Source organism: Ambystoma mexicanum, chromosome 8 (genome assembly GCF_040938575.1).
Source record: "Ambystoma mexicanum isolate Mex_15411 chromosome 8, UKY_AmexF1_1, whole genome shotgun sequence".
In the NCBI taxonomy this organism is placed as follows: Eukaryota; Metazoa; Chordata; class Amphibia; order Caudata; family Ambystomatidae; genus Ambystoma; species Ambystoma mexicanum.
Window position 1 is genome coordinate 803,103,491 of NC_090929.1, and position 24,496 is coordinate 803,127,986.

General features: G+C 49.9%; 1 protein-coding gene across 6 annotated transcripts in view; it reads right to left on the bottom strand.

Annotated features, from left to right (window-relative positions):
* The window catches only part of NOLC1 (nucleolar and coiled-body phosphoprotein 1), an 869,511-nt gene that overhangs the window by 19,685 nt on the left and 825,330 nt on the right, over positions 1 to 24,496 (bottom strand). The window lies entirely within an intron of this gene.

Genomic DNA, 24,496 nt, shown 5'->3' on the forward strand with positions numbered 1-24,496 from the left:
CATATCATATGATACCCCGGACCCTCCCGCCTCCCTCTCCCTCGCCTTTTATACTATATAGAGTCTTTGCGCCAAAGCCTACATCTCTGTGACACAGTGCTCGAGGATTCAGCGGACTGCATCGGGCAGTCATTTGCGTTCCTTGATGGAGATGGCTGTTGTGAGTCTAAAGCGTCTGCTGTTGAAAGCAAGTACGCTATGTACAGACCCCATATATCTGGGGGGCGGGGCGTGTAGCGGCAAAGTCTTGATGAAATCGGTTTCCACATCTTGGCAGTATGTAATGTCTTTCAGCCAGAGCTGTGAACTTGGAGCAGGGCCCCAGCCCCAATTGCATGCGATTCTCCTTCGTGCTAGGATCAGTAGTAGATCTGTTAGTTTTCTTACTCCTTTAGGTAGTGTTTGGGTCAGGCCCCGTAATGCTATTTTTGGCTCGAGAGCAAGGTCAGTTCCTATTATTGCAGAGGTTTTTTCAGATACTGTTTTCCAGAAGTTGGCCACTGAGGGACAGGCCCACGCCAGATGAAGAAGGAACAAGTTACTTACCTGTAACTGTTGTTCTCCAGCATGGGTCTGACATGGATTCACATGCTCATGAATATTCCCCGTCGTCAGGCTGGGAATCCTCGGTAAAAAAAAAAAAAAAAAAAAAAAAAAAAAAAAAAAAAAATCAGTATCAGTTTCGTTTCTGATCTGTCTTTCTTTGTAGTAACCAATCACTGATCTTTGGGTCATACTGCCCCCAGCCAATGACTGCCCTCTCCCTAAACCCCGCCTCTGGCAGCCATCCTCAGATTTGGTAGCACGCCAAGAGGCAGTATGACCAAGTGAAGAGCCGCAGAGGGGTAGGTGGGAGGGTTCGCATGTGAATCCATGCCAGACCCATGCTGGAGAACAACAGTTACAGGTAAGTAACTAGTTCCTTCTCCAGCATGGGGTCTGGCATGGATTCACATGCTCATGAATAAAAGAATACATAGCAGTATACACATGCACAACCACGGGAGTTAGCAACAGGCTCAACATTAAGCAATACAAAAACTCAACATTAAGCATCTCTTACCTCCTCACCAGACTCACCTTAAGCGAACAGGTTGCGCAGCACTGCTTGGCCGACCCTGGACTCCTCCCTGGAATCCCGATCGACGCAGTAGAATCTTGTGAAGGTGTGCGTCGACCTCCACGTAGCAGCCCTGCAGATGTCCAGCAGGGGCACACTAGACAGGAACGCCGTGGTAGCAGCGATCGCTCTGGTCGAATGGGCTCTCGGACGGCCGGGCAGCGGTCGGTTTGCCAACCGGTGACAATGCATGATGCAGCCAGAGAGCCATCTGGAAATGGAAGTCTTCGAGAGCGCCATCCCTTGATTCACAGACCCAAAGTTCACAAACTGTTGTGACGTCTTCCGAAAACTCTTCGTGCGGTCCACGTAGAACTTCAGCGCTCTAGCTACATCCAGCGAGTGCAAAGTCCTCTCGGCCGGCGTCGAAGGCGACGGGAAGAAAACTGGTAACACCAAGGGCTCGTTGAGGTGGAAGTCCGACGGCACCTTGGGCATGAAGGAGGGGTGCGTCCTCAGCACTACCCTCGTGTCATGAAAAGTCAAGTATGGAGGCTTGCAAGATAGGGCCTGAATCTCTCCCACTCGTCGTGCAGAGGTGATGGCCACAAGGAACGCTGTCTTCCATGACAGGAACTTCAAAGGCGCCAAATGCATAGGCTCGAATGGGGCTCCCATGAGCCTGGTCAGCACCACATTAAGTTCCCACGCCGGGGCAGGGGCCTTCACTGGCGGGAATGATCGGTATAGTCCCTTCATGAATTCCTTTACCAGGCGATGAGACCACAAGGACGCCCGTCCCGTAGTCCTGGTGTATCGGGAGATGGCAGCCAGATGTATTTTTATGGAGGTGTGAGCCAGTCCAGCTTTGGCCAGCGACAGTAGGTACGGCAGCACTTGAGGGGCCGTAATCCGCAGAGGGTTAATCTTCTGTGCACGGCACCAGACAGAGAACCTCTTCCACTTATGACCGTAACACTTGAGAGTCGAAGACGCCCTGGCCTTTGCAAGAACCTCTCTGCAATCAGTCGGGATATCGTACCCTCCAAACTCTAGTGCTGCAGGAGCCAGGCCTGCAAGTTCAGCGACTGTGGGTCGTGATGGAGAATGGCGCCTCCTCCTGCAGCTTGACTGGTGGGGACGTTGACAAGTCCAGAAGGTCCGGGAACCAGATCTGCCTCGGCCACGCCGGTGCGACGAGGATCATCCTGCACCTGGACCTCTTGAGCTGGTTGATGAGGCGGAGCAGCAACGGCAATGGAGGGAACGCGTATAGAAACAGGCCGTCCCAAGGGAACGAGAAAGCATCGCCTATGCTCCTCGGCTGAGGGAACCTGCTGGCGAACCTCTGGCACTTGGAGTTTGTCGCCGTCGCAAACAGGTCGATCTGGGGTTTGCCCCATCGTTGGAAGAGTCGATCCACTTGGTCCTGGCGCAGTTCCCACTCGTGGCACGAGCGCAGCTCCCTGCTGAGCGAGTCCGCAATGGTGTTTTTTATTCCTGCCAGGTGGAAGGGAACCAGAAACATCCCCTGGGCGACCGCCAAGTGCCACAGATCCTGGGCCTCCTTGGATAGAGCTGGGGATCTGGTGCCTCCTTGCTTCCGTATATAGAACATCGTGGTGGTGTTGTCGGTGAAGATCCTCACCACTTTGCCCTTGAGGGACGGAAGGAACGACTTGAGAGCCCAGAACACTGCTCGGAGCTCCAGAATGTTGATGTGGAGAGACCTCGCCACCGGGAGCCAAAGGCCTCTTGCATGGAGGTCTCCGGTGTGGGCCCCCCAACCCTCCAGAGAGGCGTCCGTTGTCACCGTCTCCTGAAACGCTGGGATTTGAAATTCCGTGCCCGTCGTGAGGTGAGCACGGATGCCCCACCATAAGATTGCCCGACGGAACTCCTCGTCGAGAGGGATCCTGTCCTTGAAACAGCCCCTCGCTTGGAGCCAGCGGGCGTCGAGAAACTCCTGTAGCGGACGCATCCGAAGTCTGCAAAGGGGTACACGGTAGATACATGAGGACATCATCCCGAGGAGGGACTTCATGGACCTCACCCTGGCCACGTCCGTGGCTAGCAGGCGCCGCACCTTGCACAGGATGGTCTTGGTCCTCTCCTCTGAAGGGGAGGCCAATTGCCCCACTGTATCGAGCTTCGTTCCCAGAAACAGTGCTATCTGCGATGGAACCAGGTGGGATTTGGGGTAGTTGATGGCGAACCCCGCTCCGTGAGCAACCGGACGGTCCTCGCCGTGTGTTCGACGGCGAGTTCCCTTGTCCTTGCCCGGATTAGCCAGTCGTCCAGGTAGGGGTAAACGTGGATCCCCTGCAGACGCAGCCGCGCCGCCACTGGTGCCAGGCACTTGGTGAAAACCCTGGGTGCCGACTTTAATCCGAACGGTAGGGCTCTGAATTGGTAGTGGCGTCCCTGAACCATGAACCTGAGGAGCTTCCTGTGCCTTCTTAGAATAGGGATGTGGAAGTAAGCATCCTCCAGGTCCAAAGACGATAGGAAGTCGCCTTCCTCCAGCTGTCCCAGCACGTGCTGGAGGGTGACCATCCTGAATTTCTGCGCCTTGATGTACTTGTTTAAGCGACGCAGGTCCAGGATGGGGCGCCAACCACCTGTCTTCTTGGCGAGGAAGTACCTTGAGTACACTCCAGAGCCCTCTGGGGACGAGCTCAATGGCACCTTTCTTGAGCATCGCCTTTACCTCCAACAGTAGTTGAGGGACGTGATTCTCCTTCCTGGCCACGGGAGGAATGCGAGGGCACTTCTTTTGGAATTCCAGCGAGTGTCCGTTGGCCAGGGTGTCCAACACCCAACGGTCGGTGGAGATGGACTCCCACACGCTGACGAACTTCGTCAGCCGGCCTCCCACCGGGGTGCTTCGGTGGGGGCCTGACAACACGGCCAGGTCAGTCTTGCTTGGAGGCGGCCTTGCCGCCTTGGCCTCCTTTGCCACGACGGCGGGATCCCCCTTGCTTGCCACGACCTCTGCAGGCCTCCTGGGAAGGGGAGCGGGCCGCCTGGCGGTAAGTGGAGGAGCCACCGCTGGATCCTTTGGAAGCACCCTGTCTGCCTCCGGAGCTCCGAAAGGGCCGCCGCTGTTGAAGCACCCCCAGGGCCCGGGCCGTCTCCGAGTCGGTCTTGATGGCCTGTAGGGACTCATCCACCACCTTACCAAAAAGGTTGTTGCCATCGAACGGCATGTCCAAACACCCTGGTCTGGACATCCTGGCGAAAGTCTGTCACCTTGAGCCATCCTCGTCGTCGGAGGCAAACTCAGTTGCCCAGTTGGCGAAATCCGGTATGGGCAATGTCCGTTGCCACCGTTATGGCGTGATCCGACGCCACCTCGCCTTCCTGCAGAATTTCTAGGGCCTCTGCCCTTTTGTCATCAGGCAGGAAGTCTAGCAGGGGAGCTATCTTGAACCAGAGCTCCCTGTCGTAGCGGGCCACGATCGCTAAGGCATTGGCCGCCTTAATCGACGTCGCCGGCGACGAGATGACTCGTCGTCCCATAGAGTCCAACTTCTTGCCCTCGCTGTTGAGCGGGGAGGTGGAAGTTGAAGCCGCCGCACCCGCTGCCTTCTTCTTAGCCGCTGCCGAGACGACAGAGTCCGCGTGGGCTGGGCCCTGAGGCACAAGGGGGCGGCATCGGGGACTCAGTACTTCTTCTCGTACCTGTCCTCTTGGCTGGTGTCGTGGAAGGGTTCTTGAGGACAGCAAGCCCCTCCTCCCAGATGTCGTCGAGTAAAGGCACCGCGAGGACCATCTTCCTCTTGGCCTCTCATCGTTGGTACAGAAACCCCTCCTTTTTCTATTCTTCAGGGCAGAGCTGGAAGAGCTCGGATGCTCTGGTTATGGCGTGGAAAGAGCCAATTTCGTCACTGGAGACGCCCGTCGGGGAGGGGGGGGGGGGACACTACGGGATGTCTGCTGTGTCATTGCCGCTGTCATCGTCCGTCCCCGTCGCTGTATCCGTCGCAGTGTCCTCTCTAGGGTCCGGCGAGGGGGATGAGGGGTCCACCGGTCTCGCAGGCACGAAGGGCGGAGCGGGGTGGACTCTCATCCGCTTGTTCGGAGGGCTTCCCGAAGGGCCTGGTTCTGGATCCTCAGTCGGGGTCCGTGGTAATCTCGTCCTTATCTCGTGCATAAGGATTGCCAACAAAATGGCAGCCGAGCTATCCTGGGGCTCGGGCAATGGCTGCGACGGACGGGATGGCCGTTCCAATGGGCCCTGTTCGTCGTCGTTGCTATCTTCGATCACGTCAGCAGGGACCGCCCCCTGGGATCTAACCTTCTCAAACCTCTCGTTGAGGCCTATGAACCTCTCGTTGAGGGCTATGGACCTTTCGTTGAGGCCCTTCTCGGTTTCCACCAGTTCCTCCTCAGAGGCTGATTCCGAGTCTGTAATGTCCACCGCCCCCCCACTCTTTTTCAGCCAGGGGCTTCACGGGGGTCTTAGCGATGGGCTGGAAAGAGGAATCCCTCCGCGGTGCCAGGGATACTCTTGGCCCGGCGGGCGTTTCCACAGGCGTAGTCTCAGCCGGCTTCGCCAGGGTCGCAGCAACCACTTCGGTAGAGTCCTTTGCCGGGTGGATCAAAGCCCTCACCACCTTAGGTGCGTCCTGGGCCTTCGCCTTGGGGGGGGGGGGGGGGGAGGGTCAGCACCTCGCTCCCCCTTTGAGATCGACTGGGTCCGCTCCAGCGGCCTACCCGGGTTCTCAGACTTCCTCTTCCCTGAACCAGAGCGCTGGCTCGTGGTTTACCGTGCCGGGGAAGGAGCGCCCTGCTTGGCAACCGAAGAGCCCGACCTTTCGGCGCTCCCGGTGCCCGCAGACTCGCGGTGCTTGGCCTTCTGTTGGGCCCCCGTCGCCGGGGCGCCCTCACAGGACTTAGAAGCCCGCTCAGACTTCTTCCTCGCCTTCTCACCTGCTGTGCCCTTCTCCAGCCAGGCGGCGAGACGGGAACGACGATCTTGTTTGGTCCATTCTGAAAGGTTCTTGCAGAACGCACAGTCTTTCTCCACGTGCGTCTTGTCCTCATGGAGGCAGTCGAGACATCGCGAATGCTCGTCCTCCTTGAAAACATTCTATAATCCGCATCCAGGGCAGCACCTGAACAGCTTGGATCCGGGCGTCGAGCTTCCCTTGTCCTGGGCCATGTCCGTTGAGGTAGGCCGCAGATCTTCCGGAATCCTCCAAGAAGTATAAACTCGATGAAAACTTCACCCTTGAGGGGCGTAGAAGAATTCCGAAACGGGTCCCCGTTTTCGGCAGTAGAAACGGTGGAGCTTGAGGCTCGATTAAACTGAAAAAATTAGAAAATCTCCTGAAAAAGCGTGAAAACGCAGTAAAAAACTTGAGAGCTAAACACGAGGACTCCCAACACTTGAGCGTGCGGTAAAAATCTGAGGATGGCTGCCAGAGGCGGGGCTTAGGGAGAGGGCAGTCATTGGCTGGGGGCAGTATGACCCAGAGATCAGTGATTGGTTACTACTAAGAAAGACAGCTCAGAAACGAAACTGATACTGATTTTTTCTTTACCGAGGGTACCCAGCCTGACGACGGGGAATATTCATAAGCATGTGAATCCATGCCAGACTCCATGCTGGAGAAAGTCTGCTTCTTGTGCCCCGCATCTGGCACACACTGCCGATATGGAGTCTTTTCGGGTGTGAAGTTTTGCTGGCGTGTGGTATGTCTGATGGAGGAAATTAAAGTGAATCAGCTTAAACCTCGAGTTGATCGCTACTTTTTGAGTAAGGTGTAGCGTGTAGGCCCATTCGTCGTCTGGGATTGTGCTTCCGAGAGCGCTCTCCCACCTCCTTTTTGCTTTGGAGCCGGGCGGATCCGGTTCACTGGGGAGAGCTTTATAGAGGTTTGTCACTAGGCACCCGTCTCCCTGAGCCTGGATTGTACTGTGAAGTAGGTCCCAGACCGGTGGTTGTTGCAGGAACAACGGGATTACCGCCTGTAGCGAGTGCCGTAATCTGAAGTAGATGAAGGTGTCAAGGGAATTATTGCTTCCTCTTTCTCTGGCTTGTTGCGGAGTGAGGAACGTACCTTCTGGGAAGAGGTCGTTCATGGAGTGTAGCTGTAGCTTTTCTGACCAAAGTAGGAATATTTTTTCGGCTGTAATGGGGATTCCTGGGATGTGTTTTATCAGGAGAAGCGGTGAGTATCTGGACAATTGTTATTCCTGCTACTATTGATGTTTCCTCTGATGTGACCCTTCCTGGTGTAATTTTCATTATTATCAATGTCGATGAATGAAAATTTGACTAATCTATATGAGAGTACAGCCCTGAAGAAGGGGAGAGGCATCCCCGAAATGCATTGGCACTAATAAAAATACTCTCTATACTAAATATATACCCAGATTGACTGTGATCCCTTAACTATTTTGGAGTACTTACAGCAACGATACTGTGCAAATAACTATAAGAACTAATCAGTGATAAACAATTCAGAAGTTTAACATTATTGGCAGAAGCTTATTCTACGTTGTATGTACAATTTCTAATCTCGGATGCGATTCAGAGTGAGCGGCAGTTTGGTTGGGTGTGATTCACCCATCTTGTTTCTTGAGTTTCATTAGCTTACCTTAGAGTTGATTCCAACTCAACTTTTCACAGGCTTCACAGCTTGTGACCCTACAAGTGATTTCTACAAACTCTCTAACTTTGTGCAAGACATTTTATCCAAGAAGGACCTCAGCTCCATAGACTGCTACAATTTACTTTGACTGTCCTGGCTCCCTACAGACTCTTCTAGGCCATTGACTGATATTTATTTCCCTCATAGGTGGTGGTAACATGTTTTAGACTGTTATTGCTGGCGAAAGGCTTGTCTAGATCTCAGAAGATTTAAGTGTCCTCACCTAAACGGAAACCCTGTTTAACCTTTTTCCCTTCCTTAAAACCTTCCTTTCTGCAACCTCGGAATCTGCAAAGTGTATTCAGTATGATAGATAAATGGCGTTACTGGCCTTGTGAATGAAGTCACCTCAGGGTGTAGAAGTGTGTAAAAAGCATCTCTAAAGAGTATCCACTAACTTGTGCGTATAGCCTGAAAGTATTCTAAAGTATATTTATCTTGTCACATACATTGCCTTTTTAACCAATTCTCATTTAAAAATTGATGTTAAATACATAATTTATAACAGACACCTTGAGTGCAAGTGTTACTTGGCTACCTGCATTTTCGAATGTCATTGCTACAGCTCTACAGCGCACATTTACCCCTCTTGAGATAGGCCTGGCTTCTCAGTCACACTACCAACTTATGCAGTACAGACCTATACCAAAAGGTGGGTGTGACTGCACCAATTTATACCCAACAGTCTTGGCCATAAAGGTTGCCCTGAGACACTGCGTCTCCTTGGTCCTCCTAATACAAGCCCTGAGAGGGGATTTGGTTTGTCGAGGCCGGAGTACATAGAGCAGGGGTGCTAGGCTGTGGCTCAAGACGATACTTATTGGCAGGGTGCTGCTGCGCTGGTGCCCCTGGCTGTGAGGCAGCTTTAAGAATTGTCAATTGGCCAGGGTGTCAGTCCATGAAGTCTACGAAACTAGACATTTTCCTTATAATTATATTGAACTGTTCAGGTGTATATTCGAATGAGTGCAGGAAGCCTTACATGACAGGGGTGGCCTGGGAGGGAGTTACACATCCTTGTGGTGCATGGCCCCCCGAGTGTGTGTCTAAGGGGGTGGAACACTGTCTTTTGGGGCCAAGGAGGTCGAAAAATGTGTCTTTTGGTGACCTCGCTTTAAGCAGGGAAGCACTGATGTGTTTTTTTAATTAGTTCCTGCATCTTCGGCCTTTTCTTGGGGGACGCCGAAACGCCTTTCGACGCCTTTTCTTTGGCATGCGAAAGGAGGGCCTTTTTATGTGCGCTGTCCAAGCCGACTTTCGCTTTCGGTTTTGGGGAACTGTTGTGAGGCGAAAGGGTACACAATGGCACAGAGGACAGTGAAGAACCTGATGCTTTGTCCCTGGACACCCCATGGGCCTCAACGCTCGACACTACCGTCAAGAGTCGGCTGTGGGGTATGTTTTAAGTGGGCCCTGGCCGGCAGGCGTCTTCATCACAGAGCTGCCGGCCTGCTTTTTGGAGTCGGCGGCCTTCAAATGGGGTTACGACAGACTCCACTCGCATTCGGCATCACTCATGACACCAATACTGCCCTTGCTGGAGTCTTCTGTCACGTCGAAGGAGGCCTCGACTTGCATGGCGTGAGCGGCCCAGCTTTTGGTCCCCCGATCCTTTGAGGTCTTTGGCCGAAAAAGCTTACAGGATTTACAATCTTCTTCGGGGTGATCCCTCGGGAGACAATGATTGCACACTCTATGTTCGTCCTTCCACAGGAATTTACGGTGACACGGACAACATTTAAAAAGGGGTTTTGTCTATTATATTTTAATGAGCTGCACCTCCTCAGAGTACCTTTCCTCTCCTTCCCCCATAAGCTCACTGTCTCCAGAGCTCTGGTTCTCTCTAGGCTTGACATTGCAACGGCCTCTTTCTAAATCTGCCTGCTTCTACTCTCCGCCCTCTGCAACTCATCCAGAACAGGACTGTGAGACTTGTCCTTGGACTCAAGCCCAGGGATCGTATCTCTCCAGGGCTGAAATCGCTTCAGTGGCTGTGAGGATTAAGTTCAAAACCCTCTGTATTGTCCACAAGGCCTTCTGGGGGCTGGGGCCCGAATACCTTCAACTCTCTATTCCTAAACATCTTCCTTCTCAAGCTCTTCGTTCATCCACCTCCAACTCCCAAGGGGTCAGTCGCTTCTCCAAGCAACAAGTTGGTGGTAGATCTCTTTCCTCAGCTGGGGCCTCCCTTTGGAACAGCCTCCCTGAAACTTAAGGAGAATCATCTCCGGTTCCGGAAGCATCTCAAAACCTTCCTCTTTGCTTCTGCTTTCTCTCCTCTCCCATGTTGAATTCCTGGCCTAACTGTACTGGTTACCTGGCCACCCTCTGATCTCGGGCCCAGATCCCCTCCCCCACCAGTTACACACCTGCACTGGCAACCCCCACACTTGGGGACTGTTTTCTGTATCCCTACAGTCCCCCACTAGCATTTGACACCTGGTGTCTGCACTTACCCTTGCACTAGCCACCAGCTGGCCCTACTTATTGATATTTTATTTCTATTGAGCTCCTACACAAGTGTTTCAGAGCGCAATAAGGGAGTGGAACAGGGGAGAACAAAACAACGATCTTACTAGGCCCAGTGACATTGAGAATGTGTAAGTGCATGGGAGGGGGGAGGGGAAGTGCATGGGAGGGGCACAAGTGGAAAGTGCGAAGTAAAGGAGAAACAGAAATAATAAATAAATAATAAAGTCAACAAACAGCGGTAGTGCAGCCAGCAATTTGCAAGTGCTAGGTTTAAGGCAGCAGACATGGTAGGTCTGATAAGTGCAGGAAGAAAAGGGGCCGGGGGCTGTATGGGTACAGATACAGACCCCAGTGCAAGGGGTGGCCCGGAGGCAGTGCGGGAGGGTGGCAGGGTGCGCAGGTACCTGGGCCTGGAGGACAGAGGGTGGCCAGGGGCACGGTGCCAAGAGAACAGATCAGCAGGGGAGAGGGGAAGCGAAGGTAGAAGAAAAGAGGACGGTCTTGAGGAACAGGAGATGGTTCTACTCAAGTTTTAGAGTGGCAGGGAGGCTGTTTCAGAGGGACACCCCAGACGAAGACAGATCTACCCCCATCTCGTTTCTTTGAAAAATGACTGACCCTGAGAGAGGTAGAGGAGCAAAGAGCTCGAGAGGGGAGGTATTTGCAGAGGGATAGCTGAAGGTGTTTTGGACCCAGGCCCCAGAAAGCCTTGTGGACAATGCAGAGGGTTTTGAATTTAATCCTTGTATCAACTGGGAGCCAATGGAGAGATTTTAGAGCTGGAAAGACACAATCCCAGGGCTTGAGGCCAAGGCCAAGTCTTGCAGTCCTGTTCTGGATTAGTTGCAGAGAGTAGAGGCAGGTAGATTTAGAAAGAGGCTGTTACAATAGTCCAACCTAGAGAGAACCAGAGCTTGGGAGACCATGAGCTTCTGGGGGAAGGAGAGGAAAGGCAGAGTACCTCCGAGGAGGTGCAGTTGGAAGTTTGACTTTTTAGAGACATCAGATGTGGGCGGAGAAGGAAAGTGTGGAGTCAAAGATGACCCTGAGGATCTTAACCTCGCAGGTGGGGGTAGGAAGAGGGCCTAGGGAAGCCGGCCAGAGAGTGAGGGGAAAGGATGGTGAAGGTGTGCCGATGAGTAGGATCTCTGTCTTGCTGGCATTCAGACAAAGATCATTGGCGGCACACCAATCAAATTTCTCAAATTGTTTTCATTTATTCTTCCCCCCCCCTCCCCCCATGTACTGCACTGTCCCACCCTCTCCCAATCCGCACTTTTCCTCTTCCCCTGCACTTGCGCGATTTGAATGACACTTGGCCTAGTAGCATCGCTGTCTTCCCTCTGTTCCCCCTACTTTGCTGCGTCACGCCTTGAAACACTTGTGTATAGGCGCATTATAAAAGCCATATCATTCAAGTATATCATTTCAACTTTAGTTAATCAAAGGCATCAGCCTGGAAAAGAATGCTGCATTTGTGTCCCGACTTCGATGGTAGAAAAGAAACAATCTGAGGGACCTAAACACGTGAAGAACCATGGGAGTACACGTCACACTAGAGGACATGCATTACTTACCGTAATAGCATTTCTGATGATTGTATCTGCTTAGATTCACATGCTGTGCATATGGTCTGAGATCCAGTGGTAACCGCGGAGTACTGCATCTTGTCTTTCGGGGGCCGAAAGGGGACGTCGGCATAGGCGTGTCTGTAACACTATCCCTATTGTGATGTGTCTAGTACCCAAAATCCCTCATGCGCCGAGGTCCCTCCGATAGTATTTTTTCTGCCATGAGGGAGCCCAAGGCTATAGTGAGTGAGTACATAAAGAAAGAAAGTAGTAAGACGTCTATGTTCCTTCCACCCTGAGTGGGGAGGTAGGGAGGGTGCATGTGAATCTAAGCAGATACAATCATCAGAAATGCTATTACGGTAAGTAAAGCGTGTCTTCTGATGCTCGTTAATCTGCTTAGAATCACATGCTGTGCATAGACTAGCGAGCAGTAGCCGGAGTAGGAGGTGGGTTGTGAGAAGTAACAGTAGAGAAAAGATGTCTTAGTACTGCTTGTCCCACCTGAGAATCGGACCTATAAGGAGTGTCTAGGCAATAGTGTTTTGTAAAGGTGTGTACAGAACTCCAGGTTGCTGCTTTGCAAATGGACTCAAGAGGAACATTTGCAATGAATGCTATGGATGCCCCAGTGCCTCGAGTAGAGTGTGCTCTAGGCTTGAAGGGCAGTTCTCTCTTAGCAAGAGTATAACAAAGTGTGATGCATTTGACAATCCACCTTGAGATAGCTGATTTTGAGACAGGATCCCCTTCTCTACCAACTGTCACTGAAATGAAGAATTGTTTAGTCTTCCTTAGTGGTTTAGTTCTTTCCAGGTAAAACATGACTGCCCTGCGCACGTCTAGTGTGTGAAGACTTCTTTCGGCCAGGCTAGTAGGGTTCTGGAAGAAAGTGGGTAGTTCGATTGACTGGTTCACATGGAACTTTGAAATGAATTTAGGCGCAAACCTGGGATGTGTGCGCAGAACTACCTTATCTTTGTGGACTGTAACAAAGGGGTCTAAAACAGAAAGAACCTGTAGTTCGCTAACCCTTCTCATAGAAGTGATAGCCACTAGGAAGGTTGTCTTATAAGTCAGGTCTTTCAGACTTGCTTTATGCATAGGCTAGAAGGGAGCTCCCATGAGCCTGGTCAAAACCACATTCAGATCCCTCCAGGGGCTGGGTGATATATGGGAGGATAAATCCTCTTAACCCCTTCCATAAAGGCTTTAATTACTGGTATTTTCCACCACAATACTTTTTCCTGTGATGTGGTGTAGGCTGACAGAGCAGCCAAATGAACCTTTAGGGAATTGAAGACTAACCCAGAGTCCAACAGGTGGGTTAGATACAACACAATGTGTGAGGGTGAGCAATCGATGGGATTGATGCCCTTGGAATTGCACCAGAAGACAAAACGTTTCCATTTGCTGGCATAGCAATAACGTGTATTAGGTTTTCTCGCTTCCCTGAGTATGTCCATGCATCTCTGAGGGAGTTGCAGGTGTCTAAACTCTATGACATCAGAAACCAGGCTGCTAAGTTCAGTGTTTGTGGGCATGGGTGTAAGGTCTCCCCAGTGTCCTGAGACAACATGTTGTATGGGCAGGGCAGCTTGACTGGTGGGGAGAGGGACATTTCCATCAGGTGCGCGAACCAGGGTTGGCAGGCCCACATGGGAGCCACCAGTATCATGGTAACTGGTTCCTGGTGCATCTTGTGCACTATCTTGTTGAGAAGTGGAGTCAGGGAAGAGCGTAGACAAATTTCCCCGACCAAGTTATCCAGAGACCGTTCCCCTTGGATCGGTTCTGGGGGTACCTGGAGGCGTAGTCTTGGCATTGAGCGTTCTCCTGAGTAGCGAACAGGCCGATCTCTGGAAAACCCCATTCTGCGAAGACGTTGGACACAATGTCTTCTTTAAGCCGCCATTCGTATTCTTCTGGCAGAAGAAAATCTCTGCCGAGTACGTCTGCCAGAAGATGGAGTTCCCCTGGAACTTGTTGGGACAACAAAATCATTGTGTTTGAGAGCCCATTTCCAAATGTTTTGGGACAGGTTGGATAGCCCTGGAGAGCGAGTGCCCCCCCGTTTGTTGAGGTAATACATTGCTGTAGTGCTGTCGGTTAGGATCAGCACTGTCTTCCCTTGCAGTTGTACCTGAAAGGCTTTCAATGCTTTAAACACCGCTAGTAGCTCCAGTAAGTTTATATGGTTGGACGCTACTTGCGGGGAACCACACTCCGTGTGCTGTCTCCTGAAGCAGGTGAGCCCCCCACCCCATGAGAGATGAGTCTGTCGTGAGAGTGGCTTCCACTGCAGGGTTGGTGAAGGTCTTCCCCTTCAAGAGGTTTCCTCTTGACCACCACTGCAGAGAGAACGAGGGCTGGCGAGACAACTAACAGATCTTCCCATTAGCCGCTGGCCTGACACCACTGGCTGTTGAGCCACTCTTTCATGGGACGCATGCGCAGCCGCACGTGGGGAACCAAGTATATACATGACGCCATCATCCCTAGCAAACGCATCGCTTTGCGTACCGTCACCTCCCGACTGGCTACATATTGAGGAATCTGAGAGAGCATGTTCTGAACCCTCTCGGTGGAGGAGAAGACAAGGCCGTCTTCCGTCCGAATTAGTGCTCCCAGAAATTGTTTTACTTGGCTGGGGACCAAGCTAGATTTCTTTGTGTTGATTGAAAAACCCAGGCTGAAGGAGATCTACTGTCTTTTGGGTGTTCGAAAAACAAGCGTCGAAGGAGTCCCCTGTAATGAGCCAGTCGTCGAAGTAAGGGTAAACTGGGACCGATAGTCTGCGCAGGTGTGCTGCTGCCACGACTTTGGTAAACACCCTTGGCGCCGAGGCGATGCCGAAGGGGAGTACTTTGAACTGGTAGTGTTTGTCCTGGATCATGAACCTTAGGTATTTTCTGTGCGCTGGCAACATTGAAATATGAAAGTATGCATCTTTCATATCCAATGTTGCCATGCAGTCCCCCTGTTTCAGCAATGGGATCACCTCCTGTAGTGTTACCATGCAAAACTTCTGGGGTTTTATGAACTTGTTCGCTGGGTGCAGATCCAGAACAGGACGCATGGTGAGATCCTTTTTGGGTACAAGGAAGTACACTGAATAAATACCCTAGTTTACCTGAAGAATAGGGACGGCTTCTATGGCGTCCTTTCCCACCAGTGCTTCCACCTCTTGGATCAGGATCTCCAGGTGGTCCGGTGAAAGGCACTGTGAGCGCGGCGGTCAGAACTGTGGCGGTCGGGTGAATTCCACGCAATAACCGTGGGCGACCGTCTTCAAGACCAACTGGTCGGAAGTTATCCCCTCCCATGCCTTGAGGAAAGATGTTAATCGCCCCCCGACCGGGCAGACATGGGAGGGGACCTGGACTTGGTGGTCATTTCTGACTAGAGGCACAGTGGCTCCTCTGGGATTGGGTCCTCTACCTCTACCCTTGCCGCGTTTGTCCCCTTGAGGGGTAGTAAGTAGGGCTTCCGGATGCTTGATTCGTGTTGAAGTTACCAGTGCCGTAGTTCTGACTGGCACAGGCTTGTCCCCGAATGGACCGCTGAGAATTACCCCTCTGAGAGGAGGGTTTCTGTGTAATTTGGTGCAAAGACCTAATAGTCTTGTGCTCCTCCTTGGCCGTCTCCAACGCTTCATCCACTGCTTTCCCGAAGAGGTTAGTCTCCTCAATGGGTTTATTAATGAGGGAGGCCCGAGTCTCAGGTCTGAAGCCCGATGTACGCAGCCATGCATGTCTTTTCAGAAGAGTACCTTGTGCAAGAGCCCTGCCTGCTGTTTCTGCAGTGTCCAGGATGTTGTTCACCACATTCTGGTTAACCAGTTTTCCCTCCGAAACAATGGCGAGTTCAGGAACCTCCTGGTGGCCTTCTTGGAGTAAGTTCCATTGGGCATCAGCACAGCTTGCTAATAACGTAGTATTATTAGCAACCCGAATGGTGTATGCAGCTACTGACGTGACACGTTTGCCCAGGGCATATAACCTTTTAGACTCCTTGTCCGGTGGTGAGTCTCCCGTGGCAAGGGGTACCCCTGCCCTCTTCCGGGTGGTAGTCACTACCAGTAAGTCTGGGATGGCGTGCCCTTTAATATATAGAGGGTCGGTAGGAGAGGGCTGAAATAATTTTTTGACTCTCGGGTTCACCGCTCGTGTCTGAGCAGGTGAGACCAATGAGGGAACTACCCGTCTCTTAACAGAGTTAAGGAGGGGGATTGATCCGCAGGAGGTTTTTCCTTAATATCCTCCATGAAATCCTGCTCAGGTACCGCCTCGAATTGCAATTTTGAAGAATTCTGCCGCCTTTTTCAACATGGAGTTGAAAACCATTTGGTCATCCACAGGGGAGGCCTGGCGAGCCGGGGTGGACGGAGGAGACTAGGCAAAAAATATCTGAGTCCTGATCTTGCTGTGTCCAAGGGTTTTGCCCTTCCTGCTGGATCTCCTCCCAGTTGTCCATCGTATCCTGTTGATCCTCCTCATAGTTTTCAAGAAAATAAGCTTCTTCATTATAGATGTCTCTATAAGTATCCATATGGATCACGTCTTCTTGTTGGGAAACCCGAGACTGATCTATTTGAATTTGAGGGTTAGGGTCTAACCGTGCTTTTTTCGGGGGCGGATGATCAAAAGAAATGATAATCCGCTCTAGCCGATCCATACAACCCTCAAACTTTTCTGTAGTCCATTTAGAGGACCCAAACGGGCCGGCGCAAGGAGAAATGACATTCTCCGCACCTTGGCGACAGGAACCTCCAGGGGGTAACGGACAGAGTCTCTTGACTATCTACATAAGTCATCGGAATCCGGAGTCCAATCCGCCGAAAACTTTTCCGTGGATTGACCCATAACCTTCGGCGGGACCAGAATAAGGCCCACCGCCGCTGCGATTCTTTCGATGCTACTTTGGATAGTCGCCGAATCGTCGTGAGGCGAGGGCTTCGGTGGTTTGTCGGCAGTAGAAATAGAAATACCGTCCGGGCCACCAGGAGGTTTAGCGGACGGGTTTCCGGGTAGAGGCCTAGTCGTAATTTTTGGGCCTACTGAGGCCCTGGAACTCGAAGCGTCGGGCTCCCGACGTTTCGACGTGTGTAGATTAGGAGTAGCGCCCTTTGTGTGTCTTGGTTGCCCAGTCGCCATGCGCTGCTGCGAATGTGGGGGAAGGCCTCGGATCAAAGCGATCAGAGGGAACCGGCAAAGACTTCGGCGGCCCCGTTAACGCTTTCGCCTTTTTCGACTAAGGCGTCGAAATTGGCGTAGGGGTTGTGTGCTTAGTGCAATGCGCTTGTCGCACGCCTGTCGCCAGGTGTGGTCCCTGTAGCAAGACCAGAGTTGAGCCTGGAAGGGTCAGGCGTGGCGGATCTAGAAGTGGCCGCCTCAAGGTCTATAACATCCACGTTGGACGTTTGGTCATCCGAAGTACCCCTGTCACTTTCGGCTTGTGTGGCGGTGGGGAGGGGGGCTCCACGCGTGACATGCCGTACTCGGCCCACCGCCTCATACGGAGCTCCTTAAGGGTCTTGGGCCGAAGGAGTGATTCTAAGCAGATTAACAACCATCAGAAATAGTATTACTAACAGCCCTGTCGACATCTGAGTTTTGAAAAAAAAGTCTAATACTGTGCGACTTCCACTGGATGTCGGACTATGCAGAGAATGTGATCTAAGCACATCCACAAGCTCCATAAATATATATCATACATTCCTCACCGTGATCTTATTTCTGACGCTTGTGCCTGCTTAGTTTCACATGCTATGCATAGGCCGACGTCTAGTGGTAGTTGCAGAGTATTGCAAGGCTTGTTTGTAAAATTCAAAAAGTGGGTCGACTCAGCTGGTTTATAATACTATCCCTCGTGTGATGTCTATTGTACCCATGGTCCTTCACGTGTCAAAGTCCACCAGATTGTTTTGTTTCTGACATGGGGACGCATTTGATTCCAAGAAGATACAAGCATCAGAAATATGATTAAGGTGAGTAATGAATGCCTTCTGAGGCTTGTGGATTTACTTAGAATCACATGCTATGGATAGAGTAGCAAGCAGTACCTGAAGGAGGTGGCTTGTGTGAAGGTACAGCGGCAAATAGATGCTTTAATATCGCTTGTCCCACCTATGAATCTGCTTTAGAGTGTATCTATGCAGTAATGCTGTGTACAAGTATGAATGGAACGCAAAGTAGCAGCTTTGCAAATCACATCTAAAAGAACATTTGCAATGAATGCTTAAGTAGCCCCTGCGCCTCGAGTAGAATGGGCTCTTGGTGCAAAAAGTAATGTCTTTTTTGACAGTGAGTAGCAAAGCTGGATGCATTTGACTATCGAACTTGAGATTGGGTTCTTCGAGACATGATCTCCTTCTCTGCCAATTGCTATGGAAACAGAGTTGATCTGTTTACCTTAGCGGTTTAGTCTTGTTTAGGTAGTACATTACCGCCCTCCTTACATCTGTGGTATGGAGACTCTTCTGCAACATTTGTAGGATTTTGAAGAAAAAAAACATGGAATTTCAATAGATTGATTTACATGGAACTTCGATATGACCTTTGGTGAAAACCTATGATGTGTTCCAAGAACCCCTTTGTCCTTGTGAATGATGAAGGGATCTTGCACTGAGAGTGCTTGAATTTCACTGACTCTACTTAGAGAAGTTATAGCCACTAGACATGGTCTTGCAAGAAATGTTTGGGACTGGCTTTGCGCATTGGTTCCAAGGGTTGACCCATGAGAGTACAACAGGTCCCAACCAGTTGGTGGATTTGAAATGGGAAGATATAGTCTGAAGTACTTCCATGAACGCTTTGATAACTGGTACTTTCCACAACAAAATTTTGTTTTGAGATGTAGTGTAAGCAGACACCTGCTTAATGTACTTTGAGAGAATTAAAGACTAGACCCGAGTCTAGGAGATACAGCATATAGGAACTATATGCAATGGAGAACGGTCAATTGGATTGATGTTGCGTGATGTGCACCAAAATGACAAATCTCTTCCACTTGTTTAAATAACAGTGTGCTTTAATAGGCTTCTTGGCTTCACTTAAAATGTCCATACACCTTTGTGGAAGGTTTAAATGTCCAAACTCTACGACTTCAGGAGCCAAGCTGCTGAACTCAGTTTTGAGAGTATGGATGGAATATCCTCCTTGTGTTAGGACAGCATGCTGAATGGGCACAGAAGCTTGGTTTGCACATTGCTAGTTTGAGCATTTGTGGAAACCATGGTTGTTGAGCCCTCAATGGAGCTATGAGGATTAGAGGGACTTGTTCCTGGTGCATCTATGCACTATTTTGTTGAGGAGTGGCGTCAGTGGAAAAGCGAAAGCAAATATCCCTGACCAACTCATCCACAGGGCGTTCCCCTTGGATCCTGGTTGGGGAAACCTGGATGCGAAGTCTAGGCGCTGTGCGTTTTGCTTGATTGCGAATAAGTCTTGAGGTTGATGTCCCAATTGGGTGAAGATCTTGTTTAAAATATCTACATGAATTGGCAACCTGTGTTCTGCGGGTAGCTGTAGACTTCTGCTTAGAGAGTGTCTGCTAGTGAATTGTGTTCCCTTGGAACGTGTTGTGACACTAGGTAAATGTTTCATTTGAGAGACCTTTCGTTTGAAATGTAGCCTTGTGTCAGGAGTAGCCATTCTGTGGTACGGCTTAACGCTGGGAGTGCATGCGTACCTAGGTTCTTTCCTCTAGTGCTACAGAGCATCGTAGTGTGTTTTTTGCAAGATGAGAATGTCAGAGCAGAGAGGAGTGGTGACCAGAAAGCAGAGAGAAGAAGGTGGAGTAGGTGAGACAGGTGGGGGGGCGGGCGAGGTGAGTTATCTTGCAGCAAGCCCTGGACTTACAGAAGCGGCTACTTTTTGTTGGCTGTGTTTTCGGTGTACCCTGCAGCGAGATTGCTGTTGGTGCCACCCTTTGTAGTCTGGATAGTACGTTGTGGGACGCACCTGTGCGATAGCTTGGATTGTGTTAGGGTGAATTCTCAGAAATGTGCCAATCCCCTTCTACCTTAGAGACCCCCAGCCATTTTGTTGGACTTCAGGAGTTTTTAATTTCTAACCTGGAGAGAGTGAGACTCTTTTCCCACTCTCTCATGTATTTTCCTGTGATTTGGACTATGTTTCTCTTTTGACTTTGGAGGCTGACAAACTCCATAGGCATCATCTTTACCATGTGACACAAAGCACCTTCAGTGCAGTGGCACAGGGAAGTCTTCCAGATTTCCCAAAGGTTGAAATACCTTCTCTTGGTGAAACTACTGTTTCGAAGAGCAGTGAAGTGAAATTGACTTTACTTACATTTTGTAACTTTCTAGACTCCGCGCACACACTATCTTACCATAGGGTGCTGGAGGGGTTAATTAGTATCCCCTTTTGTCTAGTTTTTCATGTAGCATTTTTATGTTACCCTTTTTACAATTAGTGGCTGGTGGCAGTGGTTTACTTTTTACTACGATTGTGTGTTTTTACCGTGGGCTGCGTTCGCAGCTGCAGTAAGGCACCCATGGGTGCCCATTTTGTGAGAAGATCCCGGTTTTCTTTTTTTGCCATTTCTTGCTGCAAAGGTACTTCTTGAGATTTACTCTGCGCACCAAACCAGGTTTGGTCCCTTTGTCTTTGGCAGGATTCACGAGTGAAGCCCGCCTCTGGCTCCAGTATGTCTGGCAGGGGCAGGAAGTGAGGGAGGTGCCCGAAAGTCCCTGTGCTTAATCTCCTTGGTTACAGGAATGCACCCGAAGGTGATTGGTCGGCTGGCTGCCCTGCTATGTGATGTGATTGACAGCTAGGCTGGAATGAATGGGAGAATCCTGCATAAAAGGCAAGGCTTTTTGGCTTGGAAGGCAATGTCGATCACTGGACGAAGATATCTGATGAACTTGGAAGAGACGCCCCCCGCTGCAACTCCTGGTCCGTTGGTTTGCCCGGTGAAGCCCTGCTGCTGTGAAGCTCTGAATTCGCCTGGACTAGAGAAGCCCTGCAAGGACGACTTCTCTCCTCGGGTTGGTGGGACCAATCAACCCCAAAGTGAACTCGTCTGGACATCCTCTCAGAGCTGGCTGTACTTCCACTGCTGCTGCTGGAACTGAAGTGCAACGGAGAGGAACACCAGATCGAGTGCATCGCTTTTAAGTTCGGACCTGAGCCTCAGGAAGATCCTCCGGACTCCCTTGAAGCAGGACTGACCAAGCCTAAGCCACCTCAACAGAGTACTGGACCCCAGATGTGAGGAAAGTCTAGAGTGGTATCCGAGAGTTCGCAGTGGTGCTATTTGCTGAGCATCGAGGAGCGGAAACAGACGTGCCGCTGAATTGAAGTTTGACCTTTGCTGCCGCCGACCTTCCCATTGTGTTGCAGGAGTTCTCAGAAGTCCTGCCTCTTGTCCCCACGACTGAGGCACAGGAACAACAGGATCTGCAGAGCCACGCAGGAACAGAAGCCAGCTGGAACCATTTCTTCTAACCAAAGGTACTGTAAACCTAAGAGGACTTACCTCTTGTTGTGTAGCCTTACTTGCTTTCAGTTTAGACTCTTCTTGGTTGCCCCTGTAGAGTTGCTTACAGCTTTACCCCTCACAAGCCTCCAAGCTTGTGGCCCTTCAAGTGAATATTACTTCTACAAACTTTTCTAAAAACATTGTGCAAGACCTTCACTTACCTACAAAGAAGATCTTCTGCTCCCCTAGACACTGTTCAACTAACATTGACTGTCCTGTCTCCCTGAGAGACTCTTCAATCTCTGACTGTGCTTTTGCTTTTCCCCCAGGAAAGGGTTAATTTACTTTGCATTGGAGGGTTTAAAATGTACTTGCCAGTTTATGAATTGTTAACCTTTATTTTATTCCCCTTATCTAATACTTTGCATTTGGACTCAGCATTGCTCTAAATGGAACAGTGATGAATCAATGTCTACAGTGTCCTAGCTATTTAAGTCACCTGAGGGTGTAGGAAGGGTCTGTGCCATCCCCAATGGGTACCATCTGATTTAGAGAAACAGTGTGTTTTGAAGTGTATTATGATTGTTACATGTTTTGCTCCCTTCTGAAGAAGGCTCAGATAACTGACTGTTAAATTAATAATTGTTTAATCAAGAAACCTTGAGTATAATTGTTTATTTGAATAACTGTCACTGTGAAACCCTGTGTTATCTTACTGCTCACATTGACCCCTCTTGAGATGAACCTGGCTACTCAGCCATACTACCAACCTGTGTAGTACAGACTTATATCAAAGGTTGGGTTCCAATTGCCAGGAGGACAAGGTTGCTGTAGTCTCCCAAAGGGTACTGCACACAATCTTGCCTAATAGATTGACACAACGTTGTACTTCCCTGCGTTGCTCTACTGCAGTTAAACCATATATTCTGCACTTCTAGTGCTTTCTTGGGCCAATAACCTTTGATTACATCATAATTATTGTGGGCCTGGACATGAGAATGAAAAACTAAAATAAAAACTCTACAAGATATTGGTTACGAAGTGCATCTCCTCGACCAGGAAATAGGTGTGTAGACCCCCGCCTGCTATTCCAAGTAAGAATCTGCTGCCAAGAAAGTCAAAAAGGGAAACCATGAGGCAACAGTTTCCTCCCAGAAGAAAATGACAGCATTTTTGGGTAATAAGCTTCTGGCTCCGGCGACTGTGGTAAACCTCCATGCAAGTCTTTCAGCAGTGTTGGATTTGTCTAACATTTCACCAGCAAACCCGCCATTGGGCTTACCACTGATTGATAACGAGTTGCTGCTTAACCACTGACTAAATCTAAAGCGAAACTCACTTGCTTCCAACAACACTAGCAACAACATTATTGACACAACCATGTCGGTTTATCCAGACTTAGAAAAGAAGGTTTCGTCAACATACACTTATACTGAAAGCAAGGGAGAAGATGAGGAACTAGTGCAGGGGGGGGGGGAACTCAAAGTGTGGTCTGAGGGGTAAATTAGCTAGAGTAATTTCTGCTCTGAATATAATTAGATCTAAATTGGATGCATTTTTTCTTCTTTGAACTAAAGTGGCACAAGAACATGGTGAAAGCAACTGCATTCTGGCGCGGGTTGTGGACGCCATATTTACTACAGCTGTGGATCCACAAATGGGCCCCGATTCACAGAAGAGTTTTATAATGGTGCAATCCCATAAGAAAACGTTCTGTGATTTAGGCCCATGATGTTTAACTTTGATTCCGAGATACCTTCTCTAAACCATTGGCATTATCAAAATGTATGTGGTATTTCGCCTGCGGAAAGTGGGGAGTGTTGGGTAAGAATTGGTGCAGTCCCACTGTGTGAGACTACACAACGTTTACCCGTTTGGTATTCGGTAACCCACCTTTTGGTATAGGTCTGTACTCCACAAGTTGGTAGTGTGACTGAGCATCCAAGCCCATCTCAAGAGGGGTAAATATGAGCTGTACAATTGAAATTCGTAAATACAAGTAACCAAGTAACACTTACACTCAGGTTTCAGTTATATATAGTTATTTAACTTGAGATTTAAATAAGCATACTTTAAAAAAGGTAAAAGATTGTAATACGAATAAACTTTGGAAATTACTTTTCAGAATCAAACAAGCTAGTGAATCATCTTTGGATATGCTTCATACACTTCTCCTAAACCCGGAAGTAACTTCAATCACAAGGACAGTAATAGCATTTATATATTACACTGTTCTACTTTGTAAATTCAGAGTTGCAGAAATTAAAGGCTAAGGGAAGCAAAACAAGTTTTGAACAGGTTCTCAATAAATGTGAGGACAACTAAATCCTGCAATGAAGTCTAGATAAGCCTTTCCCAGCAGTACCACTACATAACAAGCTACCACCTACGAGAGACAAACAATATAAATGTTAATGGATTTAGAAGAGTGCTTTAAGGAAGCTAGGAGCGCCAAAGTCATTTGGAACACAGTCTATGGATCTAATGCACTTCTTGTATCAAAGTCTTGCACAAAGTTAGAGTTACAAAAAAAAAAAATCACTTTTAGGGCGACAAGCTGTTAAACCTGTGAGAAGGGAGTTGAAGTCAACTCGCAAAAGATAAGCCAAGGCAATTCCCAAGTTAGAAGAGCGCGGCTAAAGGCAATAAGGTAAGGACCCCAAGCCTAAACAGTACCTGTGGTTAGAAGAGTGGTCCAGCTGGATTCAGTCTTGCTACAGCGGTGTAGACCCTGGCTCCTGATCCTCATTTGTGGCGACAAGAGGGAGGACGTCTGGAGGCAGCTACGGGCTCTTTTCGGTTCAGCAGCACTTTGAGGTTTCAGCGCTTATCCAACAGAACCGATGCAGATCTCGGACACCGGTTGGACTCTTCGCGCCCTCGGTCCTGCGCTCTGGATCTGGAGATCTTACTTCTGGAGGGTCCTTAGGAGTCTCCTGGAGTTTCTAGTCTGGTGAGTTGCGCGGCAGAATTGGCACTCTACTGCGGACACTCGACCCTGGGCATTGCGCACTCACAGCAACGGAGAGGTACAGCAATTCGGGGGATAGTGGTCCAGTAGAGTTAGTCTCTGGTTAGTTGGTCCCACTAACCCAAGGGAAGAAGTCATTCTATCCGAAGCTTCTCTGTCAAGGTGAAAAAGGAGGTCATCACAGCAGCAGGGTTTCACCTGGCAATTTAAATGTCCAGGAGGTTGCAGCAAGCTTTGTTCACAGTTTCTTGGTCGGGTCTTTCTACCAGTGGCTTGAGATTGCCTCTAGTCCCAAAACCCTCGCCTTTTA